Source organism: Schistocerca piceifrons, chromosome 6 (assembly GCF_021461385.2).
Source record: "Schistocerca piceifrons isolate TAMUIC-IGC-003096 chromosome 6, iqSchPice1.1, whole genome shotgun sequence".
NCBI classification, from domain to species: domain Eukaryota; kingdom Metazoa; phylum Arthropoda; class Insecta; order Orthoptera; family Acrididae; genus Schistocerca; species Schistocerca piceifrons.
In genome coordinates, this window is record NC_060143.1 from 575,571,359 (window position 1) to 575,599,008 (window position 27,650).

Consider the following 27,650-nt stretch of genomic DNA (forward strand, 5'->3'; position numbering starts at 1 on the left):
TACGTTACATCAAGTGAGTAGTTATGAGATACAATGGAGGCTCACTCAGCATCCTCCTACTTCATTTATCCCAGGCGAACTGGAATTCCATATTACCAAGCCGTAACACAGAGTCAGTGTTCAGGACGTCCACGACGAATGGCAGCTGCAGTTAACTCCGAGATAATATCTGGAGTTTCACATTAACAAGTGAGGTACAACTTCCTACATACCTATCCCGTTGTCGGCTTGTCGGCGTTTACTAAAAGAGCTCTTGAAAGACTTATTTTGTTTTGTGTTCAGATCTTTCCAAAGTGCAGTACCAAGTGTGTAAGAATAAGAAAGAACTACTCATACCAACTCAAGAGGACTCTCTAAACGCTCAGATCAGCGCACTACTCTGTTTTTAATATACACACGAGATATGAAGAACATCATTACACCAGATGTTAAATCTCTCCAGTATGCTAATGATTTATCGCTTTTCTTCTACACTTAAAGACCAAATCACTATGCCTAGTGTCAGGCAGAGCCATTTGCACCTTCAATGACTGTATGGCTGCCAACGACCTAACAGTTTGACTAAGAAATTGTCTACAGTTGTCATCAGCCCACTGTGTAAACACGAAAAGAAGCAGCATTAACGCAATGAGACCTGCAGCTGGAACTTGACGGTGTGAGCACTGTAAGTCTGTCTTCTTCCGCTGCATCATCGATTAGAATGATCTTTGTACCACACCGTTGCGAAAGGTGCACTTCATCAGTCTGACTTAGTAGAATTCGGGTGCAGTGTAAGAGTAAGATGAATATTCAGGAATTTGAAATTTTACGATAAGCATTGAGAAATAAACGAAAAGGCATGAGAAATTCATTCCAATGGGCCCCAGATCATGTATGGCTGGCTTAGGAGACTTAGTCGCAAAGCTGGCGAAGAAATCCAATGGTTCTGGATGTACGACGAACGTCGTTCTACCATCCTCAGATTTCCAGCTGTGGGCGACACTGCGATCCAGCCAGTAATTAGAAGGTTCTTCTGTCTTCGAGACTTTCAGCCTATCAGGAAGCTGAAAACTATCTTGGTACTTATTCGTATGAACCACAAGTTCATCCTAACCACTTACATTTGGTAGATATCAGCGATGTCCGTTTCTGCGAGTGTCAGAACACACAAGAAAGAAGGAGACGCAAGTAACCATCTGTTTACCTACAAGTACTTGGAAATTCATCAAAACTCTTTAGTGCAAAACCTTGTGAAATTGATGATTCCCATTCCAACAAGTGCTCATGTTTTGTTATATCATAGGGATCCTCAAATGTCTTCCCCAACCCTTCTGATGTGTTTATGCTACATACTAATTTTATTTTCTTCTAGCTCAGAAAAGTAAGTAAATTCGCTGTCCTCGATTGTGGCACCACGTGCTTTCTGTCCATCACGTAGTTTCGTTTCTGCAAGCTCCCAGTAGGTTGACTGAAGAAATATGTTTATTGCACCGTTAGCATGGTTTTAAGAAATAGAGGTAATTTGTGTACTTTTGGACTGGATTGACTATAGAAAATGCTTCAGAATGTTAATATACCCTGCGCTATAGAGAAAGAGATCATTTATTTCCTCAAAACAACACAGCGATGCTGTTTATAGGTGTGGCGCTGTGTCTCCATTCGGCACATTAACAGCAGAGAATACTAGACGTAGAAGAGAGCGAAGAAGAGAAGGCGGAATATGATGACAAAGATTACACATTTCCAATGAGGTAACGCACCAGAACACCAAAGCCTATGCCAACGGAACATTACGGATGTTTCATATAGTACATCTACCTGAGATGTTGAATAAAACTTGTAAAAGTTGATTATAATTGCGTTGCCTGGTTTTAAGGATACCTGTCTGAAGTCAGGCATAGAGATTTGGCCTTTAAGTGTAGAAAAGGCATAAAACATCTGCATACTGGAGAGTTTTAACCTCTGATGTAACGATGTTCTTCATATCACATTTGTGCTACGGTCGCAGGTTCGAATCCTGCCTCGGGCATGGATGTGTGTGATGTCCTTAGGTTAGTTAGGTTTAAGTAGTTCTAAGTTCTAGGGGACTGATGACCACAGCAGTTGAGTTCCATAGTGCTCAGAGCCATTTGAACAATATCACATTTGTGTAGAGCACTAAATGCAAAATACGTTATCGTTTCAGAGAAAGAGCAAGAAGGAACTATTTTTTCAGTCCATAACAAATAGAGTCAACAACCTTGCCGCAATGAAGACACCGGTTCCCGTCAGGTCACCGAAGTCAAGCGCTGTCGGGTTTGGCTAGCACTTGGATGGGCGACCATGCGGTCTGCCGTGCGCTGTTGGCTACTTGTAGAGCTACTTGTTTGAGAAGTAGCGGCTCCGGTCTTGTATACTGACACACGGCCGGGAGAGCGGTGTGCTGACCACATGCCCCTCCATATCCACATCCAGGATGACGCCTGTGGTCTTAGGATGGCACGGTGGCCGGTCGGTACTGTTGGGCCTTCATAGCCTGCTCGGATGGAGAGAGAGAGAGAGAGAGAGAGAGAGAGAGAGAGAGAGAGCGAGAGAGAGAGATAGCAAATAGAAGAAACAGTATAAAGGACCATATACATAGGGACTTGCAAAAGTAACTGACACATGTCGGCCCATGCTTGTGCTTCAAGTGTGACGCGTTGTCAGAAGACAGTACATGCTCTGGGTATTTTGCAGACACAGTTCTCCAGTGATACAGATAACAAGTGAGAGTGAAATCACGCGACAGCTGGACACGTACTCCAAGTCTGAATTACGCGGGACAGTACGATCATTGTGGGCATAACGTCTGACACACAGGTTAGCCGTGAATTCTGACGCTGTATGGATTACATTCAATATCGCGTTCAGCAACAGTGAAATTCTGGCAACAGTTTGACCAAAGCCGGACAGATGAGGGTCATGCTGATCGCCAATGGAGGCCATCGACTTTTACGTCTACCGTAGACGGCAATGTGAAGGTATCGAGGAACTGATTCACACCAGTCACAAATTTTCCGGCGATGAAGACATTTACACAGCTGTTCTACAATGGCTGCGTGGGCAGGAGCGGGTTTCTATAGTCGCGAAAGTGAGCGACTGTTAAAACATTTCGAGTCTTGCTTACAGAGCTTTGATGACTGTATTGCAAAACATTGTCACGTATCTGCGTTTGTTTGAAGTTTAATGCAGCAATCAATATAACATACTTGGCGTGACATAACAACGTGCAACGTACATTCTGAAGGCGCTGGAGTGAACAGTTTTCTGATAGTAGTTTATGACATAATAATTAACTAATATTTTGCGGTACGTACGTAAAATGTTTATATATTTCAGTTGTCAGATTACAAATAAAATATCTAAAGATAATCCGTGAAAATACGTCATTATGAGGATGTAAAACGAGTTTGATGAATGATGTAGTATATATGAGTCTACTTGCCCTAATACTTTTGTGATTCACAAGAATTTTTAAGAATTTGTTATTTCAGTCATTTGACAAACATTACAAAATTTTCGTTCGCAAAACCCAAGTCCATAACCGAGGAGAATAAATAAAGCTCCTGTTTGAAATTTTGGGTTTTCTCGGAGTAATCAGAATTGAAAGTCTCTTCAGAGGCCTGTATATTACGAAGACCTGCAACCTTGGCATCAGTTTTCAACAGGACTCAGCAACAGGGGGTTCTGATAAGGATGGGGAACAGCTGGATCGCCGAAATACTACATGAAATTGATTTTATAATAAGGCAGCCAACCTGAGGGGTCAATCAAGAAAGCCTTTATTTGCTTTCCACGAAATAATAGTGTGGTTGTTCGAAATATGGTTTGTTATTTATAAGTGAATACTCTTGTTAATCTCTGTCTGTATGCATTTTATTCTCTCTTGCATACTATTTCGTGTTTTCTGACTACGTTTGATATGTGAAGATTCCTTAGCTCTAAGTACTGGACATATGTGAAACAGCAAATTAATTTAAAACCATTGTATACCTTATTTATACTATGTTTTCTCTGCATATATGAGTTGACATTTGTACCACGCAGTTTGCAGTGTGGCTCAGTAAACCCAAGCGAAATAATGTAGCAATAATAAAATTAATAAAAATGCAACAAAGTAAAGGCTCTGCGTGTGTGCGTGTGTGTGTGTGTGTGTGTGTGTGTGTGTGTGTGTGTGTGTGTGTTGGCTGTCCTACCTATGCCTTCTTCATGTTGTTGCTGTGGTCTTCAGTCCTGAGACTGGTTTGATGCAGCTCTCCATGCTACTCTATCCTGTGGAAGCTGCTTCATCTCCCAGTACCTACCGCAACCAACATCCTTCTGAATCTGCTTAGTGTATTCATCTCTTGGTCTCCCTCTACGATTTTTACCCTCCACGCAGCCCTCCAATACTAAATTGGTGATCCATTCATGCCTCAGAACATGTCCTACCAACCGATTCCTTCTTCTAGTCAAGTTGTGCCACAAACTTCTCTTCTCCCCAATCCTGTTCAATACTTCCTCATTAGTTATGTGATCTACCCACCAAATCTTCAGCATTCTTCTGTAGCACCACATTTCAAAAGGTATTCTCTTCTTGTCCGAACTAGTTATCGTCCATGTTTCACTTCCATACATGGCTACACTCCATACAAATACTTTCAGAAATGACTTCCTGACACTTAAATCTATACTCGATGTTAACAAATTTCTCTTCTTCAGAACCGCTTTCCTTGTCTTTGCAAGTCTACATTTTATATCCTCTCTACTTCCACCATCATCAGTTATTTTGCTCCCCAAATAGCAAAACTTATTTACTACTTTAAGTGTCTCATTTCCTAATCTAATTCCCTCAGCATCACCCCACTTAATTCGACTACATTCCATTATCCTCGTTTTGCTTTTGTTGATGTTCATCTTATATCCTCCTTTCAAGACACTGTCCATTCCGTTCAACTGCTCTTCCAAGTCCTTTGCTGCCTCTGACAGAATTACAATGCCATCGGCGAACCTCAAAGTTTTTATTTCTTCTCCATGGATTTTAATACCTACTCCGAATTTTTCTTTTGTTTCGTGTACTGCTTTCTCAATATACAGATTGAATAACATCAGGGATAGGCTACAATACTGTCTCACTCCTTTCCCAACCACAGCTTCCCTGTCATGCCCCTCGATTCTTATAGCTGCCATCTGGTTTCTGTACAAATTGTAAATAGCCTTTCGCTCCCTGTATTTTACCCCTGCAACCTTCAGAATTTGAAACAGAGTATTCCAGTCAACATTGTCAAAAGCTTTCTCTAAGTCTACAAATGCTAGAAACGTAGGTTTGCCTTTCCTTAATCTTTCTTCTAAGACAAGTCGTAAGGTCAGTATTGCCTCACGTGTTCCAACATTTCTACGGAATCCAAACTGATCTTCCCCGAGGTCGGCTTCTAGTAGTTTTTCCATTCTTCTGCAAAGAATTCGCGTTAGTAATTTGCAGCTGTGACTTATTAAACTGATAGTTCGGTAATTTTCACATCTGTCAACACCTGCTTTTTTGGGATTGGAATTATTGTATTCTTCTTGAAGTCTGAGGGTATTTCGCCTGTTTCATACATCTTGCTCAACAGATGGTAGAGTTTTGTCAGGACTGGCTCTCCCAAGGCCGTCAGTAGTTCCAATGGAATGTTCTCTACTCCGGGGGCCTTGTTTGGACTCAGGTCTTTCAGTGCTCTGTCAAACTCTTCACGCAGTATCGTATCTCCAATTTCATCTTCATCTACATCCTCTTCCATTTCCATAATATTGTCCTCAAGTACCTCGCCCTTGTATAGACCTTCTATATACTCCTTCCACCTTTCTGCTTTCCCTTCTTTGCTTAGAACTGTGTTTCCATCTGAGCTCTTGATGTTCATGCAAGTGGTTCTCTTATCTCCAAAGGTCTCTTTAATCTTCCTGTAGGCAGTATCTATCTTACCCCTCGTGAGATAAGCCTCTACATCCTTACATTTGTCCTCTAGCCATGCCTGCTTAGCCATTTTGCGCTTCCTGTCGATCTCATTTTTGAGAAGTCTGTATTCCTTTTTGCCTGCTTCATTTACTGCATTTTTATATTTTCTCCTTTCATCAATTAAATTCAATATATCTTCTGTTATCGAAGGATTTCTACTAGCCCTCGTCTTTTTACCTACTTGATCCTCTGCTACCTTCACTACTTCATCCCTCAAAGCTACCCATTCTTCTTCTTCTACTGTATTTCTTTCCCCCATTCCTGTCAATTGTTCCCTTACGCTCTCCCTGAAACTCTGTACAACCTCTGGTTCTTTCAGTTTATCCAGGTCCCATTTCCTTAAATTCCCACCTTTTTGCAGTTTCTTCGGTTTTAATCTACGCCTTCTTCATATAACTCAATAATTTACTTCTTCTGCTCCCCAGTTGATTAAAGTCGACATGAGGGCTAATATGAGAGGACTAACAAGAATGTCGTTAGATTAACGACCCCAAGAGGGAAAGGAAACCGGTGCATCAAATGTATCTAATGCTAGTAGCCCACATCTATTGTCTTAATAAGATACAAAGTATTCTTCGAGTTCTGGCCGACAAAGAAGAGAAGGCCGTGTTGGCGAAGTGGTTAACGCGCTGGAGTTTCATAGATCTCGAGCTGCTGAGATCCTCATTCAACGTTTTCACCTGAATTTTATTCATTTTCTCAGTCCACTTGAAGCAGGTGCCGGAATGGTTCACCTGAAAAGGTTATGATCCGTTTATTGGTACACCTTTGTCCGATCCGAACGTCGACGAGACGTCAAACGCAAATTTTCGTTCTACTTATCTAGTACACAAAGTAGGATAAAGTCTGAGCGCGGTTATAGAAATCCCTTTAATCAGTTGGCAACTTTTTGGATCCTTAATTGATAGCTTGGATATAGAGTGATCAAGTTTGCATCATCTTAATTCCTTCCTTCAGCCTACTAAAAAGTTTCACTATTTTATTTAGAGTTGAAAAGTAAAGAGTAAAGTTATTGCCTCGTAGGGTAAAACTGCCAAGGTTATCATTGATATCCATCCAATTTTCCTGAGTTCATGATGTCTCCCTGAGGTACTAGACGTACCCTAGCAGCAGTAACCCTAATGAGTTTGTTTCACTGAATAATTCAATTATTAATCCATCGTGATTAAACATTTGAGACTCGAAAAATAAGTTATAGTTGCATTTACTGTATGTTGTGACTTGGCAAGACAACCAAGCCACTATGAGGAAGCCGAAAGGAACGTTTTTAAACTCACGCAGGCTGGCGTGAGGTCTGCAACAGGTAAAATAATTATACTAGCAAAAATAATACGTAGCTGCTGGAATACTTAACTTTAATCCATAATTGGTGAACATCGGTCTGACGGTACATGCATCACAAGATAAATAGTAAATGATAATGGCGCCTTGCTAGGTCGTAGCAAATGACGTAGCTAAAGGCTATGCTAACTATCGTCTCGGCAAATGAGAGCGTAATTTGTCAGTGAACCATCGCTAGCAAAGTCGGCTGTACAACTGGGGCGAGTGCTAGGAAGTCTCTCTAGACCTGCTGTGTGGCGGCGCTCGGTCTGCAATCACTGATAGTGGCGACACGCGGGTCCGACGTATACTAACGGACCGCGACCGATTTAAAGGCTACCACCTAGCAAGTGTGGTGTCTGACGGCGACACCGCACTGTATGTCCTTATCCGTGTTACACCAGTTCTCAATTTGCTCCCGTCGCAGAATGAGGAAATTCTGTGGTCTTTCAGCTCTTTTTGTGTAGTCATAGATCTTGTAATTTACATACACACCACACTTAAGCACGTTTACATAATTATATTTCAGTTACGCCTTTGTTGTTATTGATATATCACTACATCCAAATTAGAACACTGAAGACTGTAAACTCGGCAACACGCAAATAAAAGTTAGAAAATCTAATCTGTGTCGTTATTGCTCGTACTTACACCAAAACCTCCAGATATCAGACACTCAGATCGGTACCAAACGTTGTGTGTCAATAGAGTACCAACCAAAACACCGATTTAGTTCGTGCTGGGTGCTGTCGTCCAATAGAACATTCATAAACGATAATTAAAAGTAACACCAGCACAATGGAGTCTAGGAGAAGCGTATCTGTGATAAAACGCCACAGAGAGCTGTGGTAAGTTAGTGGATAAGGCTTTAGCTCCTCGTCTTAAACTTCCCGAGTTCGAAACCCACGGATGACGATTTTGTAAAAACAGTTTACGCGTGATATTGTTATAATGGATAACATATCCTTGACATGTAAAAGGACGTTTCGGAGTTTGTAGCAATGTTATTTTTGCTGGCCACCATATCCCATTACCACACTCCAGGAACCAGGGAAAGCGTAGGGGGTGCAACGAACATAGTTTATTTATTTTCCTTTTCTCTCATTAATACCACCGAGAATAGCAGGTTGATACTCTATCGACACACAACGTTTGGTATTGATCTAACTGTTTCACATCTGAAGGTTTGGGTGTTAGTGATAAAATGCTATGAAAGGGGGGAGTATCATCACATAGAGCCGACGACGATGTAGTTCGGCCACACATGTTGCAAGGTTTTGACTTCCAGCGCCTAAAAAAACATATGTGACATATTTTCCTGAACCTGTAAACCACTATAACACGTTCCGAAATACTACACGTTAATGATAACGCTAAGCCGAGAATCACAGCCAGTATGAACGTTCTTATTACGGACTATTTCACTTCTATCTCCCACTACGTATGGTCGTAAGTAGTGGAAAACAAACTACTGATACTGTCAGGGAATATTGATGATGATACAACAAATGTGTTTTTTTATTTACTTATTCTTAGCATTCTTCTCACATGCATCTGACAACGTATTTGCATTCCCTTCCACCTTCTTGTGGAATGAACCCAATCACTTACGGTAATAAGGCAAGTTGGTTCGTACATCCAGAGAAAACTGTTTATTTAATTTGGATGCTCGTTTTGCTATTGCAGTTTTACATTTACATTGAAAACAATTCCATAATTACTGGACATAATTCGGTCAGTTCTGATCCTCAAAAAGAAAAAAAAACACATTGGACATAAGGCGATCTATGTGGATAGACCGTAAAGCGAAGAACTTATCTACGATGGCGTTAGGTGGGAAAGTTCCGGATGAGACATTTAACTGACTTATTTGCTTGGGATGTATGTTTAATGCTGTTTGCAGAAACGTGCACACACATGAGATGGAGTTAAAATTTAGCAACGTGCATTCTCGATTACTGTATCTGCATTATGGTTTTGTGGAAACAGTTTCGCATGAACTAGCGCAAACAGTATACGTTGCTCACATTGGCAGTTTGGTAGAGCTCAACGAGCTCATACTGTGACTACTGCAAGTTGTACTCCACTGAAGATGCGTAAGTTGATTGCGAATCTGCTTAAATAATCGGAATTATCTATCAGTCACTTCGTTGGCCATACTGGCACAGAAATGCAAGACGATAAGAGAAGACCACATTGCTGAATTCAGTTTTCCGAAAATCACAACAGATCGTAATTCGGATGCTACTTTTAGCCATTGCACAGACGTGGAAGTGTTAGGTTTGAGACAAGTATTCAGGATATAGGAAATCAACTGATATCCCTTGCCAGAGAAAACGTATCAAGGTCGGATGAGAAGCTAGGACATTCTACAGAGGTCACTCAAAGAAGTTGCATCCCTTCGATTATCAGTTTATTATAGGTCGCTGGAGCAACTAGGTAGCTGGAGCAACTGACGGTACCAAGCGATGGGAAAAGAAGTGTAGGTCAATCCAGTTTTCAGGAGAAGTCGCCGGGGAGATTCACATGATAATACGGCGCTACTGACAACGTCCGTCTGTTGTAGATCTGTGGAACAAGTTTTATGCTCACTCATTTGGACGTTTCAGCAGAAAGAAAATCTGTAAAAGAGTCTTCTGCAGCCAAAGATCTTGACCGACTTAACAGGTAGTTCGGAAGCTGACTCAACCTGTAATCATATACCATCGGGATTTTTCTCACTATGTAGGCGTTAACTGATACATGCTATTTTAAAATGTTTCAGATATTCTTGCAGGATGTAGTAATATTCAAAACTGAAAGAAGAAAATAATGACATGTTCGGAAACAAGAACATATTGAGATATAGATCGTTGAATATCCCCAGTTCACAGTCTCCGTTATATTTTCAAGTAAGGTGGCATTCTCATGTGATGGCACAGTAAATTACGGCGGTACGGTCGTGAGGGCTGATGCCATTCCTGCTGCAAACGTGGCTTTGTGGGGTCATGATTGCTTCAGCATCAGCCAATGCGCAGCAGTTGCAGGTGACAGACTCACTGAGCGAGACACTTATCCAAACAGGTATTACCATTGCCGCGCGGGATTAGCCGAGCGGTCTTGGTCGCTGCAGTCATGGACTGTGCGGCTGGTCCCGGTGGAGGTTCGAGTCCTTCCTCGGGCATGGGTGTGTGTGTTTGCCCGTAGGATAATTTAGGTTAAGTAGTGTGTAAGCTTAGGGGCTGATGACTTTAGCAGTTAAGTTCCATAGGATTTCACACACATTTGAACATTTTTTTGTAGTACCGATTACCAGTCGTATTGCAGACCTGTGTACAGCGGAGCACCATACCGCATCGTTTCTTAGGCGATATCCTCGCCGAGTAGGTCCGGTATCATTTCCCCATCATTCACCGGAGACGGATGTGCCGTATTTCTGGCTGTGGAGGCATTTAAGGTCATCGACGTATGACCAGTCCATCTACAAAGTGCGAACGTAGCAGGAGCGTGTGACCAACGCATGTAACGCAATCCGGACAGAGGCAGATGTATTAAAAGAGAGTGTGCTTAACAGAGAAGGATGCCATGGTACGAGAAAATAACATGCCGCCCTACTTACAGAGTTTAGCTCCATGTGTGACTATGGGAAATTTCCTTGCTGATTTGGACAATACTGCGTCAGTTTGGAATATATGACACTTGCTTTCGAACACCTGTGTTTATCCACAGGTAGTGTAGGCGATGATCGTATGTCGCAAAGACTGACCACAAAGAATGAAAATAATGAATGCCGTTAAATGGGCGAAAAGTGATGAGGTGGTTTGATCACGAGTTTGGTTATCCGTCACTGGAATCAGTCACAATCTACGAAGCTCTGGAGCTTAAGTTCGGACCGGTTTAAAGTTGAACGGCCCAACAAGCCTGGCTCTTGTTATGGCACAACGGAAGCAAGTAGCCAAGAGGTCCATAATGTTCCACCTATTACACACGACTGAAGTACATACGTATGTGAAACAAATGCTACTCTAGGATGATGCACGACTGTCGCACAATCAGCTTAACAACTCATGCATCCACATTGGCGATAAGAATAATACATAAAAGAATGAGGGAGAATGATCTGGATCTGCTTCTGGATTTGGCTTTGATGCAGATGGACACGAGCAAGCAGTCCTGACATAGTGATTGATAATTGAAGGAAGATTTATGGAAAATTAAGACAAAAGACAATAGACGAAGTGTTCGGCAATGTAAAATGGTACCACATGTTCAAAATTCACAGGAAATGTGTAGCCTGCAGGAAAATACGGATAATATAATATATGTACAGGAAGCAAGAGGGAACGAAGGAAATGAAAACCAAGATCGGAGTGCTCTAATTAGACACGACCCTATAATTCAACCTGTACGTCTTAGAAACAATCAGGGGTGTACAAGAGAAACTCATGAGTTGGATTTGAATTCAAAGTGGAAGATATCAATGAGAGGATTTGTTGACGACATTGCTACCCTCATTGAAAGTTAGGTAGAATTGCAGGACCTGTTGAATGGAATCAGTAGTCTAAAGAGCACACACAGTAGTTACAGAGTAAACCAGAGAGATTAGAAAGCAAATAGGAGCAGCACAAAGGAGAACACCGATAAGCTCAAAATAAAAATTGGGTCATGAATTAGAAGAATGAAGGCCTTCCTGGTCAAAAGAAGCCCAGTAGTATCGCACATTGGCCTTAACAACTAATGAAGACATTTCTTTGAGTATGTGTCTGGAATACAGCATTGTATGGAAGTAATCAAGGATTGTGGGGAAACCGGATAAGATGATTATCGAAGCGTTTGTCATGTGCAGTAACAGAATGGCGCAGAGAATTACCTGGACTGTTGAGATAAGTAATCAAGAGTTGAAACTTCCTGGCGGATTAAACCTGTGTGCCGGACCGAGACTCTAACTCGGGACCTTTGCCTTTCGCGGGCAAGTGCTCTACCATCTGATCTACCCAAGTATGACCGAAGTTTGGAAGGTAGGAGACGAGATACTGTGAAGACGGGTCGTGTGTCATACTTGGGTAGCTCAGATGGGTTTACTCCCAAATATAGCAGTCGCCTCTATCGCTTTTACCTTTTCGGCTCCTTGTGTGGGTAACTTCTGGATGTTACTGTGATATCAGCCTGTTTTACTGATCATTGAGCCTTAGCCGTCACGTTTAATTACGAGCGGCAACCGGTTAAATTGCTTCCTCCTCACTGGCTGCTCAATATAGCCTATTTGCAGGATAACTCTCTTGGTGTAGTCCTGGAGGACGTATGGGTTCGTTGTTCTCGTACTATGGACCGATACTCGTCTATTGTGGCATGGTGGACACTGCATGTTAAACCATAAATCCATAGGGCTCTCATGCGTTTTGGAGTTGCGAAGGTGGCAGACGATCGACGAACGCAAGAGTTTTACTACTCAGTCTTACGTCAACTGTACGATAGTGCTACGCATGCTCCCCTACGGGTTACTGATATACAGCGCATCGAAGCCAGATTGCTGCAGCTCAAACGCATTCAAATGGAGGGACTGCGGACGAGGTCTCAACCACGTTCCCTTTCACAAGACGAATTGACGCCGCTATACCATCTAGTGAGTTTACTGGCGCGCCGGAAACGTGTGTGCCTTGCCTCCCTCACGACCGCTGACGTCCGCATGTTCACCTCTCACCGTGACATTTCCGACTTTATCTACACCTATTTTACTGATCTGTACGATACCCATGTCCCAGCTGAAAACTCTCTCGACGACTTTACATCCTAGCTGCATCGCGTCGTCGCTCCTCAATTAAATGACACCTTTATGCGTCCGTTTCACAAGGGCGATATATATGATGTTGTTACAGGATCTCAGTCCCATAAGTCGCCTGAATTAGGCGGTATTCCTAAGGAGTTTTATGTTCAATTTTGGCCGCTCATTGGTGACACCTTAACGTCGATGGTAAATGAAGAGATACCGGGAATCTCACTTCCTCCTCCATTTCTGGAAGGTAAACTGGTTCTCCTCCGAAAACCACAGGTTTTGATTCCCTCTGTCCTATTACTCTCCTTAACTGCGATTATAAAATCGTCGCTCGAGCAATTAATATCCGTCTCTCTAAGCTGCTCGATACTATTATTGCCACCCACCAAAGCTGTGTGCCTGGACGCACGATACTGACTTCGGTTCTCGAATGTCGCGATGTAATTTCGGTGGCCGCTGCCGCTAATATCCCAGGAGCTTTGCTTTTTCTTGATTTCCAAAAAGCGCTTGATTATGTCAGCCATGATTTTCTAACGAGAGTGATCACCACTGTCGGCTTTAATAATGATCCTCGACAGGTCTTAACTCGCCTCTTTACCGATATCAGGGTCTCAGTGATTGTGGATTGTGAACGGTCACCCTACCTCCCCCCCCCCCCCCCCCCCCCCCCGGATATCGATCAGACGGGCTTTACCCGAGGGAAGCCCCTTATATATATCTCTTTTTGTCTTGTTCTTAGAACCCTTACTTCGCCGCCTCACCGTGCAATTACGTTGCTGGACTATATTGGGGGAACTTTTTTCGGTCCGTGCATACGCCGATGGGGTCATGGTTTTAGTTCATGTCGAGGACATACCGAGGCTTAAGGATACCCTGGATTCATTTTGTCGTCTTGCTGGTGCTCGCATTAATGATCGTAAATGCACGTTCCTACCGTTGAGAGGCTTCGATAATGTCATTCTTTAGGCGACAGTCGTCAATCGCCAAGACCTTAGGGATTTTAGTGGATCGCAATCCGATCAAAATGGCGACACTGAATTGGCGTAAGGTTGCAAGTCGGGTTCATGGGGCGATCCTTGAACGTAAACGCCGCTCGCTTAGCCTCCTTCACAAGGTACGGATTTTAGGAACCTATGTCTTCAGTAAAGTATATTAAGTTGCGCAGGTCTTCCCACTTCCCGCGATGATGGCCCGCAGACTGAAACAGGTGTCTGGTCGATTCCTGTGGCGCCGCCATTTCTTTCGTGTCCGGTACGAAGTAGTGGCCAGGCCTCGAAAGCTTTCCGATATCAAAATGAAGACATCCATCTTATTTGCCTACTGCAATGTTTTAACCTGTACCTGGGGGGCTCTGCATTCAGTTACCTCCCGTTTACTTTCCGCCTCCGGCCGGTCTGTCTGACCCCTCCTGTTGATGTTGGACAGATTAATACTAAATTGCGGAACATTCGCGAATACTTTCTAATTATCGGTATCCTAGGTGCTGACATACTTTCTATGATGCATATTAATACGAGCATGCTGTCACTTTGTTGGGGTGCACCATTTCCCCTTCCTTTTGTTGAACTTGCTTCCCCATCAACGTGTTGGAAAACGGTCTGCTCTCATCTTAGTCTTCCTGTATTTCCGATAGAGATGGCTTCAACGTGGTGTAAGGCCATTCACAGTCTGACACCTACTGGTGATCGTCTTTTTGGTATTGGCCTTCGTCCGACTGATCAGTGAGAGGAATGTCATCAGACTGACACCTTACTTCACAGGCTTGTTGCTTGCGGACGGGATCATTGGCTCTGCTTCCGCCCTCAACTAGCTTTCCCTTACTCGAGGGCCTGAAACTGCTTTCCCAGACGACATTCTCCTACATTCGGAAATTTCCTTTTTTCCTTTTCCTCAGACGAAAACAAACACGATTGTCTGGCTCTTGGGTTACTATGTTCACTATGTAGTTGAAGGTGGGAATGACCCAGATCCCTGCGTTTTCCACCATTATCTGACAACAGCAGTTGCTGCGATTCCGAACGCTTTCTGCGAATATGCTTTTTCTTGTGTTTAGCCGTCCGGGTGGTTGGTTACGCTCACCTGTTTCTCCCCTTAGCTTGAGTCCCCTCCCTTGTAGCTTTGTTTTGTCACTTCTTCTCTACCACACGTATATAAAAATGACAAGAAGGGTGGGATAATGGGCTAGTCTTCCCCTTCAGAATTTAATAATTGTTTGTGCTTGAACTAATTTGTTGATTTTCTTTTTTCAGACTATGGTTGTCTCATTTTCATGAAAATACCAAGTGAATCTCATAATTAGAAAAAGATGGTAGAGCACTTCCCGCGAAACACAAAGGTCCCGAGTTCGAATCTCGGTCCGTCACACTGTTTTAATCTGCCAGCAAGTTTAATATCAGCGCACACTCCGCTGCAAAGTGAATATTTCATTCTGGGGTGAAGAGTTCCTCTGCAGAAGGTGTCCGGACAGGAATATGTGGAAAACAGAGGCCATAAGAAGAGACACTGTGATAGAACGTGTGTTGAGTCATCAGGAAATACTTTTCTTGACACTAGAGGGATCTATAGAGGGGAAGACAGAGCAAGGAATATATTCGACAGATAATTGAAGACGTTTGGTGGAAGTACCCCTCTGCTCTGAAGAGGTTCGCAAAGAGAGAGGTAAGTGGCGTTCCGCATAAACTCAAGCAGCAGACAAATGGCATAAAATAATAAAAACTAAAATTAATATTAGGTGCTTGTACAACAGTTTTGAAGAATCCGTTTCAAACTTCAACCAACCAAAAAATACTGTCCTAATCAACAATCGCCAACCAAGGCGTAGTAGCAAAAGACTATTGCTTTAGATGTATTTGGATACAACAATAAAGTGAGAGAATAATAAACAAACATTTGACATCTTCAGAAAGCCAACAGTCACAGACATTATTATACCTGCTTCATCCAACAACCCCCAAAATCAAAAGTTAGCTGCCCTACGACACATGTTATACAGACTAAATAACATCATACTCAGCAAAGAAAACTATGAAAAGAGAATTACAAACAGTAAAACTCATATCCACAAATAATGATTACAGCACCCATAAAATACAATAACGCAATCAAAATATTAAAACACAACTAAAGAGAATCAAGACATGCAGAGAGCACAGAAACCCACGTACACTACATCACACATGGAAAGACAAAACAATAACACCCATGACATGAATAACAAAAAGCATGGTACACTCTTACATACAACCACAAAAGCAACACACAGGACAGCAAATATACTAAGGAAACAGGGATTACAAAGAGCTTACCGAACAACAAATACATACTCCAGTAACATTTACAAACAACAGACAAACCAGGTAAATACCAAGGATCAGGTATACACCAGCTATAGTGCCAAGAATGTAAATCAGTGTATCTGGGGATGACAAGTAGGAACTTCAAAGCTAGATATGAAGAACACATAAGAAATTGGAAACATGAAAATAACCATTCTACATTCGCTAAACACCTTATAAAACATGGACATCAACCATCCAACATGGAAGGTCACGGTAACATAAAGGAGGAAAGCATGAGCGCCATTTGTCTGTGAATGGCGTAAACTTTGTTCTGTATGTTGTCGTATGTGAACAGCTTATGTGTTACATCATGTGATTCGGAATTTGGGGACCAGCATATCATTCGCCTAAACGAGCGTGGAAGCCACCTAAAACACACCGTCAGGCTGATCCGTGTACCAGCCCAACGTCGTTACTCTGCCGCGCGAATTCGATTAGAGTCTGGATCAGCTTCTTGTGCAGCAAACAAGCTAGTGTGCTGCTTCTTATTCGATTTCTTTAGAGTGCCTGTGATGTTTCAGATTTCAAATCTGTACTGTTCTGAGCATCATCTGTTTCTACGTTCGTCATCTTCAAATGTCATCTGCCATTCCTGCTCTCTTCCTACCTCTTCCTCTAATTCCTTCCACTTTTCCCTGTGTAATTCTTTGTTGCACGCAACTCCTATGCGTTATTTTCTTTTTTCGGATTCCGTCGATAAATTTTCTTTCATCACTTACCATCTTGAAAACTTCCTCATTCTAAAGTCGGTTTCAGAATTCTTCTCCATAGCTACATTTCGAAACTTTCTAATAATTTTCTTTCTTTTTAACCATCTATGATTCATTGCTGTATGCACTACAATCCAGACACAAAATTGAGCAAATCCTTTCCTCAACTCCGTTCGAATTCCTCTAGATGTTACTAACTGCTTCACTTTTACAAACGCTCTCTTTCCTATAGATATTTTCCTCCTCATTTCGTCCGTATAACTTCAGTTCCATGATAAAAAAAACTTTCACGTGTAGAAAGACTCTTACTTGTTCTCTCTTTTTTCTCTCTGGGAATACGTTTACTGGAGCTTCCTTCATGCCTGTTCTCAGCACTTCCTCTTTCCAGTATTTATCTTCATCCTATACGCCTTGCTTTTCCTGCAATACTCTTCAACATTTTCTGTAGCTTCTCTTTTCATTCCGCCAGCACTGCTGGCCCATCCGCTTATTTTATAGTCATTCTCCTTTCTCTTCTCATTACAATGCCTCTTGTATCCTCTATGGCCTTACCTAACAGTTTTCCTCCACATAGCTTCGGTGACAGAGAGCATCTTTGCCTTACAACTCTTTCAGTGCACATCTATTCCGACACCAGATTGCCTACACTGTCACCCTTTGCTCTGTACTCGTCTCCTATATTAACCTTCCATCCTTCCACCTTCCACTTCTTTTAAAAATATCAGCAGTGTACTCCAGCTGACAATACTGAAAGTCTTCTTCCAGTCGACAAAGCAAATCACCTTGTTCACTTCTGTCATTCTTTCTCTTATCATCCTCAAACAACCTATAGCACCTCTTGTTCTTTTACCCTTTTTGAACCTAACTTGGTTGTTTCCATAATTTTCCTCAATTTTCCTTTCGATTCTCTGTAGGATGACTCTCGTTATAGCCTTTGTTACTGGACAGATAAAACTAATTGTCTTATATTCTTTGTATTCCTTTGTACAGAACCTTTTAGGTAAATGTAGTAGAATAGTCTTAAGTTAATCTTAATACTAGATTCCGATGTCATAAATTCTGTTTACGACCACTGTCAATCTGGCTATCTAATTTACACCTAAGATTTTCGGTGTCTCAGATGGTATTTTGCTACAGCCAAATGGTTTCTTTTCCCGGAGCTCCTGATTCAATTTCTCCAATACACATTTCAATATGTTAGGACTTCGTTTTTCTTCATTTTCTTCATCTTCCAAATTCAATCTGATGTTATCAGCTTGTACACCATACACCTCTTCCAAGTAAACCATCCAAACGTCTTTTTCTATACACACCATACTCACGCAAAACTGAAAGTTGGCAAGACTTCTAAGACAAAACTGTTCGAAAAAGACATTTATGAAAATGCAGAGCAGGAGAGAAGAAAGAAAGCGTAACGCAAATTTAATGTTCTATACATGGTCCTCAGCTAACGAAAGAAGAGTGTGAAATTTAATATGTTCGAGTGAGCTTCATGTACGACATCTGAATATGGAAATAACTATGAGAGGTATGGCTAGCACATCGAAAATTCACAATGTGCTTCGTGTCTTTCCGTTTAGACAGCCATCATATGTCGAACAGGCGGTCAAACATGTCTGTGTGGAAGTTAGCGGAAAGACGGCAGGTGGAGGGTAATGCTGTAAACGACGGAAGAAACGCTGAGCTGGAAGTGTGTAGAAGCCCATCTATCAGAAACTGAATACTGCTGAAAAATTGCTTTTATTGGGACTTCTTTCTTACCGTGAGTTCGTATCAGCAACGAAATGACCAGAGACGTGTGCACGTATGGATCAATGGCAGAACTCACACAGTTCTCTCTGAGCTGACCTGTGACTGGGCTACATAAAACTTTTTCAGGGTTTTTGGTGTCGTGGCAATCCAGGCCTTGGCCGAAACGTTATTGAAATATGCAGTTTCTGCTTTCTAACTCTCGCGATGAAATTTAGGAACTGACCGGACGAACGCCTAGGCATGTCCACATGCTGCTTTAATCGATGGCGTCGCATGGTGCTCTTGCAAGTTGGGAACACATTACTATTAAAATTTTCTGCGTACACTTCAGTCTGCTTCCGACTTTTCTTTCACACGAGATGAATTCAGTCAGTTTATTGACGGCTCATATGAACCAGGATGCAGTCTAAAATACACGTTAGACTTATTTTTAGAATTAGAATAATAAAATCATCTGCACAATCACATTTATATCTGACAAAATAACCTGTTTCGGCTGACATTTGCAATCCTCAGGTCATAAAATACCGTGCGTGGTTACGTCCCACCACTGACAACATAGTTTCCGCAGTCGTGGAACGGAAGCACAGCCTATATTTTAGTATTACTGGAGGACGATGTCGGCCGAAACCGGTTACTTCGTTAGGAATAAATGCGATTGTGCCAGATAATTAAATTACTCTAAAAATAATCAGTCACTGTATTCCCTTCTAAATACAAATCGCGGACTTCCCATTGTTGTAAACTGTTACGGGTCAAATAAAGAGAGACTAAAACTGCCCTCTACCCAGTGTGAATAGCTTTCCCAGCGGTTTTATTCCAGTTTCCTTCGCTCAGCAGTTATCACATGTTTCCATAACCCTATTGCTTCCATTCCGTATTACCTGTCCTATCTTACATTGCTCCGAAATATCTAAGGAAGAAAGCAGCTAGGGTAAACCTGCTTTCCCACGTACGATGCGCTACAAGATCCACCAACAATCCCTATGAAATGACGTGAACCACACTAGGCTATTCAGAAGGTATCAGTTCCTTCGACGTGACATCCGGGTGGGGCCAACGCAGGAACGAACGTACGTACAGTCAACAACGCTCAGCTGCTTCAAGACCCTACGAAAAAAGTTGATTATTTAAACTACCGCGCCAAATTTGATCGAAGATGAATGGCAATAGGACGGGTTAATGGAGATGTGTTTACGCTTTGACGAAGTGGGGTTTCCTCTAAACTGTTGGTGCCGAGTGCGGAGCAAAGGAGGAAATTATGAAATCGTAGTTAATGAGTGAGCACTTGCGGTATTCCATGGCGATCTGATGACTCGTCGCCAGGTGACACCGAGTATTCTGAGGTGGTTGCCAAGTTTAGACATTTGCATTTTAGAGTAGACACTTTTCGGTGCAAGGAAACCGACACACACACAAACACGTACACACACTTATGGGCATGCATGTGTGTGTGTGTGTGTGTGTGTGTGTGTGTGTGTGTGTGTGTGTGTGTATGTGTGTGTGTGTGTGTGTGTGTGTGTGTGTGTGTGTGTGTGTGTGTGTGTGCTATCCATATGACAGTAATTAAATGAAAATTTCTGTCCAGAAGTCATTCATTAGTTGCTGTGAAGCCAAGTAATTTAATCACATGTAATTTTAAGTTTTCAGTGTAATTAGACGAGGAGCTCACCCAGTGACCACATGCAGTACATTTCCTTGGTACAGAATGAAATAACCTGTCCTTGTGTGCCGAATGAATCCATGTATTTTATAAAAAGGGATAATTGTATCGTTGCCAATATTCCACATCCGCTATTAAACCACTGGATTGATTTGATTCAAACTTCGCAGTGTCTGGAAAGAAGCGCTGTGGTGTGTAAGAACCACCTACCAATCAAAGAGGTGGGGGTGCAGGTGAAAAAGTATCGTAGCCCACGACTGACAAATATCTCGAATTTATTCATTCAACATTTAAGAGTGAGAGCACTTGATCACTTGGAACAAACTCTATACGTAATTTCAATGTGTACCAAATGGTTCAAATGGCTCTGAGCACTATGGGACTCAACTGCTGAGGTCATTAGTCCCCTAGAACTTAGAACTAGTTAAACCTAACTAACCTAAGGACATCACAAACATCCATGCCCGAGGCAGGATTCGAACCTGCGACCGTAGCGGTCTTGCGGTTCCAGACTGCAGCGCCTTTAACTGCACGGCCACTTCGGCCGGCTCAATGTGTATCCCTTACTACATTTTCGTGTAGTGCAGTAAAACAGCTGCATCAGGAATTACATTTCAATTTACGGCTTTTTTTGATAGAAACTCTATTCGTGACACATATCGCATACAGTATTCACATATACCACCGACTGCACTTGCAAAATATACCAATGTACGGCACATAGTTCTGGAAATATGGCGTCATGCGTGAAAAGCTGCTTCAGTGTGTATGACGTTTTAATTTATTGCTACTCCAGAACCAACTCTACTCCCAACATACTTTGCAGACGGTACGCACAAATACCGTTGAATTAATCTGGAACATTATATCATATTGCGACTCATTGTTCAGAAGATAAGACGTCAAAACATTGAACTTCGTGAAAATGAAACTGCGGGGTGAAATTCACTAGGGGTACAAGTCAAATACGTGTACCAATTTGTATCAAATATGTTACATATATTTGAAATGTATGTGACACAAGCAGCAAGTAAAAACTGATCCTAAATCCAACGTCAACCAAACTTGGTACACATGTTACTTATGTATTATCTGGAAAAAATATTGTGGGCCTAGGAATCACCTACGATTTTGAGGAGTGCTCACGGAGAGAGAAGGATGGAGGATGAGGAGATGGAGAAACAGTGAGGGGTAAGGAGTACCAGGACATAGTTAGAGGACGAGAAGGGTAGACAAACGGAGAGGATGAGATTGATGGCGTGGGAGGTGGGTGAAAAGAGAAGCATGAGGAAACGGAAAGAGTGAGGGGGTGAATAATGTGGACAGTAAGAGAGGAAAGGAGGAGATGCGTAGAAAAATGGGGGGGGGGGAGGAATATGAGATGGACGGAGATAGGTGCAGAGAAAGTGGACACAGAAGTGGAGGAGGAGTAGACTAACAGAACACTAGAATAAATACATAGCCAGGCTCCTGGAGGTGTTCAGTTTGAATGATTAAAATTCGCTATCATTGGCGTATCGTGTTTTGTTTGATCTTCAGTGTATTAATATTGGACTCCATGCCAAGCAGACTACAGACACAGATGCACTGCACATGTGATTCCTATAAGGAACAATATTCACAGATGCAACATTGTCCTTTTCCATGTCAGTAACCCTTCCGTTGGCCTCTCCTGCTAACATTAATCATATCACGGTACATAAAGTCTAAAGCTGCCTTACAGTTGGCTGTCCATGCCCGGATATTCTAACTAGCAATTCAATACAAGTGAATAATAATCTCACTGTGTGTACTGGAAGGAAAGTGATATTTATAAATAAGTAAGCTCCATTCACTACATGTCTGCCTCGTACTGCATAGGAGCGATCAAAGTTGGATGAACTGCTTGAATGAATATGGGCCGGTAGAATGTCGCCGGTAAAATGAGAAGACCTGACAGTTTGTAGATTTAGCTGTAACAACAAAGGGGATCTGGTATCTAGAAGTGGTTAACATGTAAAGGATATTGGAATACTGAAGGGAGAGCGAGTACAAGTTACTTTCAAGTAGCTTACAGGGTGAGTGCGTTGTGAGACGTGGACAGCACGGTCTAAGAAGTTCCGCAGAGGAAATCGAAACAGCACAGTGGATCCTGGCAGCCACCTGTTGCTGGCTAATGCCACACGCCAGGAACACATCGCTTGTGCTGACCGTCTGACTCACCCCGCAGCCCACTAATATACAAAACTCGTGGGTCTTTTGTGTAGCCAGCTAGAAAAATGAGACACGGGCTCTTTGTACATAGCACATCTGACGCAATCGCTGCTAGTAACGTAACCTCGCTGGCCATTAGAATTGCAACAGCAAGATGATTAGTAATTATCGAGGCCTTACTACTTGTGCGTATATGCAATAGCAGAGAGAATGAATGATTAATTAATTAATCGAAATGCTTCAGCATTATCCAAGAAAAGGGATGAAGAGGACAGTTTTGTCACATTCGGGATAACAAGGGTTCACACACTCATCCGACCACCCTCATTATGTTCTTCTGTTTGGTACCTTACATCGACTGAGGTCAATGCCTGGCGGGGCCCACTGAAGAGGTTCACAGTTCACTCCGTTAACCAACATTGTTCGATTCGTGCTTGTGGTATTTCTCCGAAGATATGCTCATCTACTCGACGTCTTAACCTGGTCTTTAACTTTTCTGCGAGGAAATGTTGCAGAAGTACTGTTAAGTATATCACGAGACAAGTGCATTACGAGAAAAGGGAAATTAAATGCCCATTGGTAAGCATTCCTCCGACAAAAGAAGATACAGTCTTAAGAACATCTAACACGAATGATACACTACTGGTCATTAAAATTCCTACACCACGAAGATGACGTGCTACAGACGTGAAATTTAACTGACAGGAAGAAGATGCTGTGATATGTAGATGATTAGCTTTTCAGAGCCTTCACACAAGGTTGGCGCCGGTGGCGACACCTACAACATGCTGACATGAGGAAAGTTTCCAACCTATTTCTCATACACAAACACCAGTTGACCGGCGTTGCCTGGTGAAACGTTGTTGTGATGCCTCGTGTAAGGAGGAGAAATGCGTACCATCACGTTTTCGACTTTGATAAAGGTCGGATTGTAGCCTATCGCGATTGCGGTTTATCGTGTCGCGACATTGTTGCTCGCGTTGGTCCAGATCCAATGACTGTGAGCAGAATATGGAATCGGTGGGTTCAGGAGGGTAATACGGAACCGCCGTCCAGGATCCCAACGGCCTCGTGTCACTAGCAGTCGAGATTACAGGCATCTTATCCGCATGGCTGTAACGGATCGTGCAGCCACATCTCGATCCCTGAGTCAATAGATGGGGACGTTTGCAAGACAACAACCATCTGCACGAATAGTTCGACGACGTTTGCAGCAGCACGGACTATCAGCTCGGAGACCATGGCTGCCGTTACCCTTGATGCTGCGTCACAGACAGTAGCGCCTGCGATGGTGTACTCAACGACGAACCTCGGTGCACGAATGGCAAAACGTCATTTTTTCGGATGAATCTAGGTTCTGTTTACAGCATCATGATTGTCGCATCCTTGTTTGGTAACATCGCGGTGAACGCACATTGGAATCGTGTATTCGTCATCGCCATACGTGCGTATCGCCCGGCGTGATGGTATGGGGTGCCATTGGTTACACGTCTCGGTCACCTCTTGTTCGCATTGACGGCACTTTGAACAGTGGACGTTGCATTTCAGATGTGTTACGATCCGTGGCTCTACCCTTCATTCGATCCCTGCGAAACCCTACATTTCAGCAGGATAATGCACGTCCGCATGTTGCAGGTCCTGTACGGGCCTGTCTGAATACAGAAAATGTTCGACTGCTGCCCTGGCCAGCACATTCTCCAGATCTCTCACCAACTGAAAACGTCTGGTCAGTGGTGGCCGAGCAACTGGCTCGTCACAATGCGCCAGTCACTACTCTTGATGAACTGTGGTATCGTGTTGAAGCTGCATGGGCAGCTGTACCTGTACACGCCATCCAAGCTCTGTTTGACTCGATGCCCAGGCGTATCAAGGCCGTTATTACGGCCAGAGGTGGTTGTTCTGGGTACTGTTTTCTCAGAATCTATGCATCCAAATTGCATGAAAATGTAATCACATGTCAGTTCTAGTATAATATATTGGTCCAATGAATACCCGTTTATCATCTGCATTTCTTCTTGGTGTAGCAATTTTAATGGCCAGTAGTGTAAAAGCAACACTTTTCATCTAGAGGTTACAGAGTTTAGAGCTACCTTTCTCATTCCTACTTTAGTGTATCCCTTGAATGGTAAACTAACCACCCAAAAAGGTGCACTTCTGGCCATTAAAATCGTAACGCTAGGAAGATTAACCAGTAACGAAGGTTTACTCGTTGCGTGTATACGCAAGAGCAGCAAGAATACACGTTTAAATTTGCATGTGATCTGGGGGTGTACACAGTGTGACATACACAGAATTGCCTCCTCTCTCAGGGATATTAATTTTAATTCGGTCGTCCATCGTGCTGAACTGAGCCTAGAGGGGAGATACGGACTCATCATCCAGAGCTGCTTCAACTCACTGCCACAGTCCAACCACTGTATTGACTGGCAAGTGCTAGCGTGCTAGCCGTTCGACAACGCACTACCAGACGTTTTCAATCTATAGAACGCGTTGGCCAAGGCAACAAACTTACACTCTCACTCACATATCATGTATTACCTGAGAGGACACCACATGTCGTATCTACTGCTTTATTTTCGTCTCCTTTCAAAGATATAAGTATTACAGAGATGAATCGCAAATACAGAATTTATTTAATCCTCAACAGCCTCACCACCTGGCCAGTATCAAGTGGGATGACCCGTTGCACCGGCCGACTAATATTTCTTCCTCCTGGGGTATGAAGCTTTAAGGTCCTTGCTATTCCATCTTTCCCTGGCCTTCTGTCGATAATGCCGGTTCTCACCATCAAGTGCCTCACCCTCTGTCTTCCTGCAAGGCTAAAATCCACTCGACACTTCCCAGTTTTCCTATTAGATCGCTGGACTTCATGGAAGTTCCAGAGGTCGAGCAGGTACGCTTCCTTCCATATCTTCATCATTTGCCCTCTTCCTCGTTGCTTGGCCTCTCTTTCAATATCTTTCGGTATACTTTGTTCATGGCCGATGGGTATTATAGCCAAACATTCTCCAGTCAAGTAACAGCTTAGTGTAAGTACTTCCGAGCCTCCCTGAGTGATTGGTCGCGAGTTGATGGCGGACTCTATCAGCAACAACAAAGTCCTAAGTGTTGCCTCATCTACCAACTATTTTTCTAAACTTTTCTCAGCGAGCAATCCATTGTTCCCACCATACGCTCCCCACCAACCTCCCACCAAGCCGCAAGTGGTGCAATAAGCTTCTAAGTAAAACCTTGCTGAGGGATGTGCTGGCTTGTCTTCGTGTTCTCGAAATCTTGAGTGCGGTCTTCTAGTTCTTTATTTGCTGCTCAAAAGTTTTCACATCATGGGAATAAACAGTATGTAAGTTGATAGTGGAAGCCGGAGAAACTAATAATCCGGGACAAAATCCAAACATTTAAAACACGACAGTGGAACCAGAAACTCGAAGGGCTGGACACCACGTAACCTGGAGTGTGGCAGTTGGCCCCTTCACTTCACCAGGGAGAAAATACACCCACCCACGCTACAAGGGTCCGACAGACCGGCATATCCTGCGGAAGAAAAAGGGGAACTTATGGCCCTCACACTGACAGTGTCGTTCACACCGAACCTGGATCCGTCAGACCTAGCGTTCACACTTGCAACCGACCAGGAGGTTGCAAGCATATTGGCCCAACCATCGCGCAATGACATACGACAGACTAGCAGAGCTGAAGTCAAATGGGCCACCGTGCATACCATAGCTAGGAAGGCCCCTGGTCACGATGGCATTCAAAACCGTGTCCTCCAGGAGTTCACGGATAAAGCAGTAGAATACCTCACACACATCACGAATGCTATACTTGAACACCAAAACTTCCTCGCCTTTTGGAAGACGGCCAAGGCCCTCATGTTCAGGAAGCCGGGGAAAGACCACTTCCTCCCACAAAATTACCCACCCATCAGTCTGCTGAGCGTGCTCAGCAAGATCGTTGAGAAGGTAATCCTAGCATTACAAAAGACACCCTGAGGCCGGAGCAGTTAGATTCAGGAATCACCACTCGGCAACACAGCAACTCCTACGTGTCGTTGAATACATAACACACGGATACAACACAAACAAAGCAACTGGGTCAGTGTTTCTGGACATCGGAAAGGTTTTTGACCGTCTGTGGCACAACGGCCTCATACGCAAACTCAGCGACGGAGGGTTCCCCGACAGGCTCGTACTTCTCATACACTCATATCTCGCGGACAGGAATTTCAACACCGACGTGCAGGGCAAACAATCAACACGACATGGTATCCAGGCTGGAGTACCCCAAGGAAGCATCCTAGGGCCTATACTGTCTAACCTCTACATTGATGACCTTCCAGCTACACGCAACACGATGGTGGCAATCTGCGCGGATGACTCTGCCATCCTCGAGCAAGACTGGAAACCGTCCAACATTAACTCACGACTACAGGCTGCTCTCAGAGAGGCAGAGCCTCAGTTGGTAAAATGAGGTGTTAGAATAAACGTCGACAAGTGCGAAGCCGTTCTGTTCACTAGAAGACCGGAACTACTGCGCAAACATCAATGCTGCGACCCAGTAACACTACATGCACTCCCAATACGTTGCCGTGAGAGGGTCAAATACCTTGGTGTCTAGCTGGACCGGAAACTACTTTGGGGGGACCAACAAAGCAAACGCGAACCTCAAACAACTCTATCCTATGCTTAACAGGCGTAGCACACTGAATAGGAGGGTGTTCAGGTCCGTGTACACCACACTTATTAGACCTCTGATGACGTATGCTGCTCCCATCTGGGATACGCTCCGCCCACACGCCTGCGCCGTCTGCAGCTCATACAAAACAAAGTACTCAGAATCATAAGCAATGCACCGCGTTACATATGCGCCGCGGATCTTCACCGGGAATATCGGCTAGATACCGTCTTGCAGGTATTCCAAAAACTCTCCACACGACTTTACTGAAACACGAGACACT